At 35.0% G+C, this 13,406-nt stretch overlaps 1 long non-coding RNA gene across 6 annotated transcripts in view; it reads right to left on the bottom strand.

Moving 5' to 3' along the window:
• Positions 1-273: 273 nt before the first annotated feature.
• Positions 274-13,406, bottom strand: part of LOC125184730 (uncharacterized) — a 60,512-nt gene continuing 47,379 nt past the window's right edge. For 4 of the 6 annotated variants that reach the window (XR_007169111.2, XR_007169109.2, XR_007169106.2 and 1 more), the window contains one exon: positions 274-4,214. This is a non-coding gene — a long non-coding RNA (uncharacterized lncRNA). Of the gene's footprint in view, positions 4,215-5,851; positions 5,960-13,406 lie in introns of all 6 variants that reach the window. The other 2 variants (XR_007169112.2, XR_010829577.1) reach the window with 1 other exon arrangement.

The raw sequence follows: 13,406 nt of genomic DNA, 5'->3' as shown, positions 1-13,406 counted from the left end.
TAGTGTTTTATGGAATGCATATTTTCTGACAACTAAGTGACAAATTTGTCTGAAATGAAGCTATTCTTTAAAGAGTTAATTATAACCTGTGTAACATTAAAGAAAATCAATATATGTTTGGAACGAGTCACCATTGAATCTTATTCCAAACAGAGGAAACCTATTCTAAAAAATAAAGCTCTAAAAGTTCTAAAAGTTAAAGCTTTTGTTAAAATAACCTGATTTTAGTGTTAAATTGTTAAAAAAAAAAAAACTTTGTCAATATATCTGTTTAATAATCTTTTTGTAGAGTAACATTACATAATCTGCTTGTATGATGTTCAGCTGAAAATTTCACATTTAATACTGTTTGACAGCAAAACAATAGGCCAGACTGGTCTAATTGCTGAACACCTTGACATATGTAATATTTGGACTTTGAAAGGCATTGCCAAATGTTGGGTATCTGTTCCAATCTTTCAAGCTCGTCCAAATAAATAGACAAAGCTCTAAGAATTTACTCTGAGAACTGCTCATGGAATAAAAAAAGAAAAATGCATAAAATTTTTCCCATCCTTTCCAGAAGCAGGGGGTTTGTCTCAGATATCTCTCAGTAATTTCAGCATACAGGTTTGTCATTGTTGTTTGTTATAATGTATTCTATGTGCTACAGGAATAGTGTCTCAGTTCTGCAGCTATAGTCATCTGGAGTAGAATGAACTACAATTTTAACAAGAAATAACTAAAAATGTTTTGAAGTTGACCCACCCTTTTCTAAGAATGACTACAAGGCTTAGAAACAGACCTTAAATATTTCATCTGTACAAAGTGGCAAAATATTAAAATAATAAAGCCAGAATATATACTGTACTAAGAAAGAAAGATACTGAAATAGATTTAAAAAAACAATAATAATTAAAAAAAAAAAGTTAAGGTTTATCATATCCATTGGTTTTATAGTTCCAAAAACAAAGTTTGAAGAAAAAAGAGGACAAGTCTAAAATAATTTCCCACTCTACTTAGGGGAGTACAACTTTTAGTTATATGTGGTTGTTAACTTAACAAACAATTATTTATAGGTATCTAGAATCCCATCTCACCTGATCATACTTCGGTCAAATAGGCTCTACAACTGAGTGGTCATTTCAAGAAAATTGGTTTTATCACAGTATCTGCAAAGAAGCCCGAGGTGATGTAAAACCAATCCATTGTAAAATTAGAGGCAGATTATGATTGGGATTACAGGAGCAAATCGATATGTCATCTGCATACAATGAAACTATATTTATGGGGTTTCCTAATTTCATTCCATGAAGCAGTTCTTGGTTGCTGAAAAATAAGGCTAAAGGTTCAATTACAATTGTAAAAAGAAAGGAGGGTAATGGACAGCCTTGTCTAGCTCCCTGGTGTCGTTTTAAAAAGGGCGAGTTTAAATTGCTAGTATGTACACACCTGGTCAGGATATTACACAATATTTTTAATCCAATTTTTATGAAGGTCTTTCTAAAATGAAGAGTGTGGGGTTTTTTTTGTATGTGTGTTTTTGTTGTTGTTGTTATTGTTGTAGTTTTTCCTATTGTTGTTGTTGTGGGGTTTTGTTTTGTTTTTGGTTTTGTTTTTGTATTGGTGGGGGTTTTTTTGTTGGTGGTGGTGTTTGGTTTCGTTTTTATATTTAAGAACAGTCAAAAATATTTCCATTTTAATGAATCAAGAGTTTCCCAGTCAATTGAATGGACAAACCTACATTATCAAATTCTCATGGTGAATAAACATACAACTTTGAATCATCCTCAGTGAAGTACAATGGAAATAATCCAGACTGATCTTTGTGGGCAAGGTTTCCTAATGGAAATCCTTTGTGATGAGCTGAAGAAGTGCTTCAGCAGGCCTCTGCTCCTCTTTAAACCTTCACTTAAGGCTTGCTAGAGATTTGAGTGCCTGTATGCGCACTTTGGGTGCAGAAGTGTATTATTTCAGCAACAGTAAATTAATCTAGTCCAGGGTTTAAAACAGATTTCCAATGCAGCAGATTCATAGGAAAGACAGTTCATTGCGATTGTCAAGTTGTGTAATAGTATGTTTTTTGATTCAAATGTTCAGTTAAACACTTCCAATCACAGTTCAGATGTGTATGTACGATTTCTCAATGAATGGTTACTGGCAGCTCATCTAAGCATGTTACTTTTTCCAGTGTTAGGCTTTAGCAGTATTTATTATTTCTTACTAAGTCTAGGGTTACACTTTGATCTGGTGAAAGTTTCAATAAAGTGCTTTTGTTTACAAACTTTATCTCCTGTTTAAAGCAACTTGGAAGATTAGAGTGTCTGACAGTGCTCTTTGAAAGTGTTATTTATGATTTCTAGATCATGTGTCAAAGTTTGAGACTTTAGTTTTAATAATTGACGCAGCTTGGGATACTTCATCTTATTCTTTACACAGAACATGTGCCAGCAGTTTCTCATTTGTATTCTCACTGGTTTACTTTATATGAAAGCTTTTCTGCAACCATGATGTGTTGTAGTTTGTTCACTCTTTGTCAGCTAATTCAGTTGAGGTTTTTTTTACTGCACGTATTAGTATGCATTGATTTTTGTCATTTAAAAACTATTATTCAAAATTACTATTGTTGTATCTTCTCTTTTTTTGAGGTCTGCACCATTGTTAATTGTGGTTTTTAATGATTCCTGTCTTGGATTTTATAGCATATTATTACCATCACAGAATCAAGTTTCAAATTAATATTTTGGTCTGAAAAAAAAAAAAAAAAAGCACTCCTTTTCTTTTTTCAAGAAGTGTTTGATTTGTTCATGCAGTTTCTTGCTTGTGACAATTGTAAAAGGAAAAATTACTGCTCCTTCTACAGTGGGAAAACTGAAGATTTGCTTGGTCATTGATGGTGAAGATTTTCTGTGGAGAAGAACCTACATCCATTTCCAAGATAAATACTCTTAAGGTCCATTGTCTGCAGCATCCCCCCCACAGTGGGCACAGGACTATCTTCCAAGTACTGCAAACACCAGGCTGGTTTTGAAGAGTGAAATATCAAAAGAAAAGTCAAAACTGTGTATGTAACTCGTGTGACATTTTCACTTTGGCCTCATTTTTCTAAAAGACCAGAGCATATTGATCCACTTCCCATATTTCGTTCATAGGCAGCCCAAGAGAAAATGAACTGAAATGTTGTAAGCCAGAGACAACTAATAGGCAGATCACTGAAGTTAGTCAATCACTCCAGGCAAATGAGCATACGTTTCTTTCTAGCCCTTTAAAAAGGAAGACTTTCCTCAGCATTGCCACCTGTGCACTTGTGAGTGACAGCACTCCCAGCTGAAGTTTGGATCTGTGAATCATGCTGATGATCAGTAGGGTAAACCTTCTACAAAAGGTGAGATCCTTGAAGTATTCCCTTTCCCTGTGAAACTCACCGTGTCTTATCCACAAAGAATTGGATCCAGCTTCTTTTCATCCATGTACTTTTTTCTCACCAGCACTGGGGCATCTGGGCAATAACATTGACTGCCTCTGCAAAAGTAGACAGGCAACTGTGCGAGTGCTCTTGATGATAGATCCCACAAATACGTTTGCAAAGGCAGAAGATGGGATTGAAAGCTACATATCCCATGACGGAGGGTCTTCTGTTATCTGTCCAAGAGGAACATGCAGAGTCCACACAGAGCTGCACATCCAGGCCTGCCAGGTCCTGTAAGTGAATCAGCTGCACCCAAGGGACTGGTGGTGTTGAAGGCTGTTGATGGATCAAGTAACAGTAACATACACATCTTCCCTCTCTCAGTGGCCATAAGAAGCTCACCCACAAGGATCACTACAGCTGTACATCACGCTGTACTCCAGACTGATGCCTGATTATGGAAAGCATTGGATTTGGCAGCTGGAGTACTCCTAGAGAGTCCTCTACCAGTGTTTTGCTTAGATATGAGAGTTTATATATCTAAAGAATTCATGTTTCACATACTTGTTGAAGTGAAGATAGATGGCAGAAAGAGGTCTAAGAAGCCTTATGTGCCCTAGTTTTCAATCAGTTCTGAGCTTAGCTTTAATATAAAAATCTGTTATTTCAAACCTTAAACCTTCTGTTAGAATTTTAACTTTAAAATCAAAGGTTTCTTTCTCACAAGAGATTTAATTTCTTTATGGATTGTTGTATTAAAATAAAATCTTCCTGTTGATCTTCTCCCTCTTTTTATGATCATTCTTTAAGCACAAGGTTCTTGGTCCTGTACAAGAAACAGACAGAGGAAAATAGAAAAATTATACATATATATATATATATATAATGGACTTACAGGAAGATAAAAAAGGAAGGAAAGTAGGATAGCAGCTTTATTATGCATAATAGTTATTGCGAATAGAGAGAAACGGTGATACATTGTTTGTTACTGTGCAGTGACACACACAGTAGTAATTGCACCGTATCATGGGAATTATTGAAAGATCTTGTAAAAAAATTCACCATATCTCATGTATTAACTGTCCACATAACTTCCACTACAACTGCACATTGAGAAACAGGCAAGTAAATTCAGAAACTCAAGACAAGAGGTCCTGCCCATAGAATATGAGAGATCATAGAATCATGAAATCATAGAATCACTTAGGTTGGAAGAGACCTAAAGATCATCAAGTCCAACCATCATCTAGCACTATAAGTCCACCAGTAAACCATGTCCCTAGGTGCCATATCCACACATCTCTTAAATACATCCAGCAACTGTGACTCCACCACTTCCCTGGGCAGCCTGGTCCAATGCCTAACCACTCTTCCCATGAAGAAATTCTTCCTGACATCTAATCTAAACCTCCCCTGATGCAATTTGAGGCCATTTTCTCACATCCTATGAACCCCCTTAAGTTGTTTTTCATATATTGATGTTCTAAATTCAAATTTCAAATCAACAATAGTTCCCACAGAATCTCGAATTAAATGCAAAGAAATGCTGGAGGTCTATAATTTATTTCTGCCATGCCAAGGCATCGCGTATAGCTGCAGATGCAGTGGTAACCAGGTACTGATATGCTGTTTACAAATACTAACAGGCAACCGTGAGAGCACTAGGAGAATGCTAGATGTTCAATTAGCATAGGACAGGGTCTGTACCTTATTTTTATTAATGTAAATATAACTGATTAAACCAGAGGGATCATTCTAATAAATAGTTCTTGTTTGAGCAGGACATTAACTGAAGGAAAAATTATATGAAGGCTTAGGGTTAGGATTTGATTGAAGATTTTAGGCTACTGAATCTATTTAGTAATTAGATAAGGACTAAACGGAACATTTTATCTCAAAATGAATATGAATTATTTTTTGGGCCAAAGAGTGAAAGTCCCAGGTGTCATGCTTTCATCTACTTACGGCAAATGGAGGAAACTTGGCTTCCTAGCAGTGGTCAGTAATCAAACGTGAAAATTCAGTCAAGTTAGTATTTTATCAATTACAAAGCTTTTTAATGTATTGTTTTAAAATAATTGAAAATAAGGATCAGTGGGAATAAAGTCCTCATTTTAAAAATGTTTCTGCAGCAGGAATACCTAAACAAAATACAGCAAATAACTATTCTGAACAGTCTCTCAGGTAAGTGCTGAAGTTAATTACACCAAGGTTCAGAGCTACATCATTTTCTACACTGTATTTTTCTGTTTTGTTTCCAAGGGTAATTTCACAGAGATAGGGTGAAGAGAACCATCAGGAGAGGCCAAATTTGCACAGGACAAGGTTCTCCTCACATTCATTTCTATCCAGTACTGGATATACAGAAAAAGATTTTTTTAATCTGCAGTGTGGAGAAGGACCTCTTAGTTCAAGGTTTAATTGTGTTTGATCATTTACAAATGCATAATTACAAACATTTACATGTGGAAACTTTGCAGTGGCTTGTTCAGTCAGGCTTGCTCTCCATGCAACAAACCAAAGAATGGCAGGAAGTGACCACCAACTTGTTTCTTCAAACATAAATTGTATCTTAAAAAAAAAAAAAAAAAAAGACAAAAAAGCAGTTTTAGCTGTCTAGAGTATGTGCATGATGGTATAATCTACAGAAAGTAAATTGTTATATTCAGCTGAGGGATATCAACACTTTCTTAGGTAACCATATTTTGTCATTAAATTTGTTTTCCAGGGTTCAAGGGATTTGATACTTATTTTTCTTTTGTATATCACTTTAAAATAAACCAGAATCCATGCAAAATCTAATTCTGAAATTGTGTTCATGATTCAGAATGCATGAATTTGGATTCGTCTTGTATTAAAGCACTATTCTGAAGGATCAAAAGGACTTAGATTTTGGGGGTGTTTATAAACAAGGAATGGAATGAACTTGTCTTCCAGCCCGTTTGTTGGGATCAGCCTCTCCAGTGAAGTATACAAGAATCTGAACCTTCACATTGATCCTTTCACATCCTGTTGATAAAAGAGGAGATATAAAGTAGTGTGATCTGTATATTTGTTACTAAAAGCACTCATCCTACTCTTAGGATACACAAGCATAGGTACCATGGTGAAACAGCACAGCCTTGTCTAGTATACTTGAACAACCTTTGGGCAAGGAAAGCATCTGAGATCCTCTTCTGACAACCTTCATTGGGAAAAGATTAAGGACACAAAGAAGAGGTTGTTTGTAATATTTTCATCTGAAATCTGGGAAGCATCAAATGTGCTATGCAAACTAAGCCAAAATTCCAGAGACAATCTTGGAAGTAGGTTGAGATCTGCCATCTGATGTTTGTCTCAGCACCCATAATTTGAACTGAAAGTTTCCGGAGCTTAGGAGTGCTGAAAAGCCAGGCACAAGTTGACTACATTTAGGTGTTTAAAATAGATGCACCCAGGAAGAGGATGAGCTTTGCAAATTCAGCTTCTTAGGCAGAAAAAAATTCCAGCCAAGACACTTGTGTATGAAGGCAATCTTAGGACAGGAACCACAGCCAAAAATGAAACAAAAGAAGCAAACACAGCATGAATTCTGTCTGTGTAGAAGATAGATCTCCAGAAGGGTGTGCGGAGATTTCATAAAATTCTTAACATATTTTTAAATTCTATTTGTTAAGAAAGTAAAAAAAAAAAATAAATCCTTTTGATCCCCCTTATACCAAAATGGAAATTGAAAATGATTTTGTAAACCTCTCAATTTTGGATATGGGGTATGTGACTATCACAAGCCTCCAACAAACATACAGCTAAATCAATCAGCTAAAAACATCATTAAAGCAAAACAGGCTGTAAGTGAAGTAGACAAAATTTGAAATATCAGGCAAATGGAACAGAAAGTAGCGTAACAGAGATCAATTTAGTGACTGACTAAAACTCAGTTCTAAAATAAGCTGAAGGACAAGTATGGGTAAAAATCCTTCCTGACGACAAGGTCCTTTCTTCATGATCAATTCCTTCATCTGTGCTGCATAGTGTTACACAAACTGGTTGAGATTAAAATCTTAAAGCTCTTTCTTTTCTTTTTCTTTTGGATTTGTCTCAACTGGCAGCTTATTCGAGGTTATTAATCAGATCTGATTCATAAGTTTCAAAATGTCATAAAGAGGGCTCACATAAAAATAAATAAATAAATCATGTATATCATGCAAACATCTTTCTGAGGATGACTCAGACAACTGTAGGTTGTGCCACAGTTCTGTTGCTTGCTGTGCTGCTGTTTGCTTGCTGTCACTGATTCCCACTGACTTCTCTGAAGCGGATTTTCCATGGAAATCCCACATTTTTTTCCTCTTTTCCTATCCTTAGAAAGACAGACCTTCAACATACCACAGTAATGGAAAACAGTACTTATATCTGGGTTGTGTTTTGGTTGGTTGGTTTTTCGTTTGTTTAAAAAAAAAAAAAATTTAGGTCAGATCACTTTTACTTTCACCAAGCATGAATCAGCTATCAAAGGATCAACAGTCTTCAGGACAAAAAGACCTTTTCTTGTGCAATTTCAATTTCTGGACAAAATAATCTCTGAGAGGAATACAATAAATGTGGGAAAGCCAGTATGGAGATGCCATCCATGCTGAAGGCTTTTCCAGAATTCTTTGGTTTTCTGACTGAATGTGGAAGATAGGCATGTTATGTCAAGTCAGTTCAGTTGGAACCTCAAGACATCAAAATACTGAGCTGCAGACTGCAGAGTATGACCCAGATAGCTGAAATATTTTAAAACATTATTTAAAGACTTTTCATGAAGGTAACAGCCCTCTGGCTTAAGTCTGGAATAGAGCTCATTTAAAAGTCAGCATTTTCTAGGAAAATTTGTTACTTTTTAGTGGTAATTCAAATACTAAATATTTTCTACCAAATTTATGAACATGTTGATGTGGAAATACTCCTAAGTTGCCACAAATATATATATGTATATATATATATATATGTTATCAGACATTGTGTGTTCTCCTTTCTTGTTCTCTTCTGTTGGTCACTTGCAGACAGCTTTCACCCTCAGAAACTCATTATAACCTTCGCTTTAGGACAACGCAAAGGAAGGAAGCATTGCGCAGTGTGTGTCTTTGGCTACAGTGCACCAGTTGGAAATACATTGTATCTGGGGAGCCTGTCCCTAAAAGAGAATGGAGGCAAAAGAACAATAGCACTGCAACTCTCATGAAGGTTTATTTCCAATCAAAATACGTAGCTCTTCAGCCAAAGCTACACAACTCTGTGATCTGTTTAAAGCATATATATATATATGCTTAATTTAATTTAGAGAAATTTCAAAGAAAATTATCATCTTTAGCAAAACTAAAAATATCTGTTGAAAATAATATAAGAATTGAATTATTAGAATGCCTTATCTTTTCAGCTTTAAATACTCACAATATAGAACTACAATAAATATGATTAATGCAAGTATAGATATTTGTAGAAAAGGTAATAGAGGCTCAAATAATACTCATACAGAAAGTTTCATATACTTAAGAAAATATCCAGAAATCACAAAAGATATTTCGATATTGCTTTATATGAAAAATATACAGATGTAATTGTATAGTTTCATTTTTCAGAACAAATTAAACTTCATAAAACAAAAAAATCCATCTTTTACCTGTCTATTATATAGTGTCATGAAAGGTAAGAAATGTTTTATCACTGTCAACATGAATATGCAGCTTGTGCTTTTCTTCCTCCATTTTAAGAATAGTCAAGAAGGAAAAAAACATTGAAAAAAAATATAGAAAAAGCCAACTAATGTAATGTGCTTTATACTGAAAAAGGTAAAAGACACATTTTGCGATCTTCTGGGTGAACATACTCTTGAAGGTTTATCATATAAATCTGAAGTATATTTTAAAAGAATATTTATTTCATGCTACAGCTTGTAAATCAATCCAAGTTCCGCTTATTTCAAAATACTAAGGCAATCTTCTTTTAAGTATTTTCTAAATACATGTAAAATCTGAATGTTTTTAGTTTGAACTGTAAGTATTCAACAATCTATTTCAATTTCACAATTCTATTCAGGTTTCCTAAAAATTCCCCAATATAATAATAATTCCCCAAATTATTTTGATTTTTTTTTCAACTAGGGTATTAAATCACATTAATGAAATATTCCTGTGTTTGCATCCACCCAAGGTCACCAAGTTCAAATCTATTTTTCTCCATTTTCTCCATTGCTTCAAACTATTGCTGTCAAAGAAGGCTGGGGTGGTTTTCCATCATAGAAATGCAGACACAGTAGAAAGCATAACACAACTCTGTATGATCTGGAATAAGTCGGTGATGCTCTGGTGTGGGTTGAAGCACTCTTAGGAGAATCACTGGAACCTTGCATTAATATTTTATTTTTTTGTGTGTTGTTGTTGTTAGTTTGTTTGCTTGTTTTTCCTGAATGATGGAAAGATTTCACGTGTATCATTACAGCTTTACAAGAGTAATTTCTGTACATCCACCTTAATATAGTATGTTACTATATGTTACTATTATAGTTAATATTATTATTACTAACACTAACAAATTCACACAATCACACACACACACACAAAAATAGAATATCTATTTTCCTGAAAATGAGTATAGAGACTGAATGGTCAAAAAAAAAAAAAAAGTGGAGGGTATTGCTGTTACAACTAGCTGCAAATACTTCTGATAGAATCATTTTTCAAAGGAAAATTCAAGACTGTCCAAAATAAGTTGCTCTGAAAACTTACATGGGTTTTTGCCAAAATTTTGTTTCAGCAAAAAATGAAGACAAAAGTTACAGCAATGAGGAAAAATGTACTGTTTGGCTATCTTCCAAATGAATCATTTCAGATTTTTAGTGATGCAAGCGTGTGTTTTTCAATACAAAAGTATCAAAAGAAGAGACTGTAATCAAAGGATGTGATTATTTCAGAGAGACATACTTTGATTGATCGGCAATATTTTCATGTAAGTGGAAGAAAGGATCTGATTTTCTTTACTGCAGTGATATGTAAAGCTTACATCTGTCACATTTTCTTTCTTTCACCTGTGTCCTTCCAGGCAGATAGCAGAATGGCAGTTTAGGTTAAATGAGTGCCACTGAAATTCTTCTTGCACAAGGTGATTTTCCTTTGTGTGGAAACTTCACCACCAAAATCTTCTGTAAAGACAGGTTGAGGTCCATGATGCCCACGATATGGCCAAACAGGTGTATATATAGCTTAGTCTACAAAAATCTCAGTAGATATTATTTCCCAGGGATGCAACTGTAGGCCATGACATGTTCTGGGGAAGGTCCTGCTCAAGTAAACTGCTTTCACAGGGTACATAAAACCTCTTACCCAGTAACATTATCAATGGCTCTGAGAGTTTCTCAAATGTTTTTGTACATCTGCAAGTTAGAAAAACGTGTACATACTTCAGTGAAGGAGCATTCTGGGTACAAATTCAAAAGCTTCATTTCCTCCAGTACATTAAAAAAAAAAAATTACAAATCTACGTTCAGATGGCTAGGGAAAAGAAATAACATTAGGAATAACTCCTGCACAGATTTTTGGCTAGCATCAGTAGTTTTGTCTAAGGACATTTTCTGTCTAGTGCCGGCTGCTTGTTGCTTCATAACACCTGACAAATTCTAGGTTCCTAAAAGCAACCATAAATGTTTTGTGAATTGCTTCATTTAACAGGGAGTTCTCAGGACCTCACCCTCATATTCAGTGTGGTTCTGTCTTTGCTTTTTACCTTATCTCTTTTTTTTTAATACATTTCCAGCTCTTTTTTTTTTTTTTTTTCTAATCTCCCCTCTCTCTTTTGACCACAGAATAGATTTACCAACTGTAAGCTGGAATTTCCCCAGGCATGAGAACTTCTTCTGGAGGGAGATCTATTTTGGGAGGGCTAAGGCATATAGGAGCAGCCCTTACAAATCCAGCGCTTAGAAAAGAAAGAAGAGAGTAGAGTAACTAGAGATTTTGTGCAAGTAAAACAGGATTACTGAAGCATCTATTATATAATCACTCTTCAGAATTACAATATCATATATTTTGAATAATAATCATTCAAGAGACCAGAAGCAGCACCTTTTTTTCTTTTTCTTTTCTTTTTTTTTTTTTTTTAAGGAGAAGAATGGGGAAAAAGAACATATAGTGAGAATCCAGTTGAATACCTTGTGAGACTGGCTTCAAACGCTAGCCTTCAGAAAGGCAAGATATCAGCACCTTGTCTGTAATATTTTGCTGCGTAAGTTCTATTAAAAATGAGATAGCATATTGTAAATATAAGATCATGTGTTCAATCATTGTGTCAGCACTCACAGCTTCTAGTTCACTCCCAAAGTGCAATATTCCAGATATTATAACAAGGCTGTATGGTGCAGGCTTCCATTGCTCAGAAATGCTACCTTTTAAACTAGAGCATGTAAATGAAATACTTTATGCTACAAAACTAACCTTAGGACTAGTGTAGCATAATCCTGATTCACTGCTGTATCCCGTACTACTGAAGGTAGAAAACTTAACCTGCACTAATGAAAAATATCAGTCCTGATTTCACCAAGCACCTAGACAGACACTTAAATAATAATTTTGTGCTTCTAGCTAGATTAACAAAGCAACACTCAAGTCAAAATGAAAAACTCAGAAAGCTCAAGTTACATTAAATATTTGCTTATGAATAGCTCCAATTTTGCTTTGATTGTATGCTTGAAGTCCACTTTCCTAGAATTCTATAATAATTGCCTGTATAATATTTGTTTTGCATGCAACTAGGGAAATGATGTTAAACAATCTATTTTCTCTACTATCTTTTAGTTGGTAGTCATAGTAATATCCAAAACATATATTATTTTTGTAGGCTCTCTGACTTCTTCAGTTTGGCAATAGCAAAATAACAAAAGCTATATCAGAGGACATTAATTCTAAAGCCATACAAGCAGAGCTAATTTAGCTATGTGGACAATATAATCGTCAGGAATTACCCTGGGAATCCTTGAAGATGCTCTTAGGATCTCTCACCCATTCCTAGGACAGCTCTGATTAGTATTTCCTTCCTATGAAATCAAAGATAGTGTTCAAATAGAAAGGGAATCCTCTTGGAGTCCTCCTTCCAATGTGATACAGTCTATCCTCTCACAAAACAAGAAATTAGCCTTGAAAAATGATTGCTTTGTTTGCATCAAGGAGATGTGTTAAGTACCTGAAATTTTTACTCCTGCAGAACTATAATTCACACCTTGTTTAAAATGCAGATGCCTGAAAATGGGCCTGTAGCCATGCTCTACTCGTCTAACCGGCATTCCAGATACCTTCATAAAAAAAAAAAAAAAAATGGGGACGGAGAGAAAGGCAGAGCCTTGAAGGACAAAAATGCTGATGATTAAAAGGAACAGTATGACCAGTGTATGCTTACAAGTTATGTTCCTTTTAAATAGCAGGTTGTTGGGAGGATTTTTGGAGGTGGTTCCTGGCTTTTTCTTTTTCCTTTACTGCATAGAGCCTACCAGCTGTTTAAGTCAAAAATATGGTCATCTGCACTCCAGCCATGACTGTGCATGAAAATCAAGGCTGGACAAAGTAATATACAAGCAGAACAAAAAGAAAATCTCTCCCAACTAAAATCTTGTCTACTGTATCATCACTTTTCCAAACAGACACTTGTAAAAAACTGTTACTTCCTTTGCCCATCCTTTGCTGATTTACAACAGGCAGACTCTAGGAACAGTTCCTCCTTTTATAGTATACCAGTTTGGTTATGTGTGCTCAGTGGTCCATTTCTACACTTCTACAACATTTCTCACCCTGGACACCAAAAACATAAACTTAAAAAATAATAATAATAAAAATAAAAAACAAAAAGTAGACATTGTGAAAGTTTCAAAAAGTTGTATGTCACTAAAGGAATTGTGCCCCAAATCCTGCTGGTTCATCCCACTGTAAGCAGCACTACATGCTACTTGCATTCTCAATGTGCATCTCAAGAGGTATTTGGGAGCAACAAGGTCACTCATATTTTTCATCTTTCT

This window comes from Anser cygnoides, chromosome 2, assembly GCF_040182565.1.
Source record: "Anser cygnoides isolate HZ-2024a breed goose chromosome 2, Taihu_goose_T2T_genome, whole genome shotgun sequence".
In the NCBI taxonomy this organism is placed as follows: domain Eukaryota; kingdom Metazoa; phylum Chordata; class Aves; order Anseriformes; family Anatidae; genus Anser; species Anser cygnoides.
The sequence above is the reverse complement of the archived record's forward strand: the minus strand, read 5'-3'. Positions and strand labels throughout refer to the sequence as shown.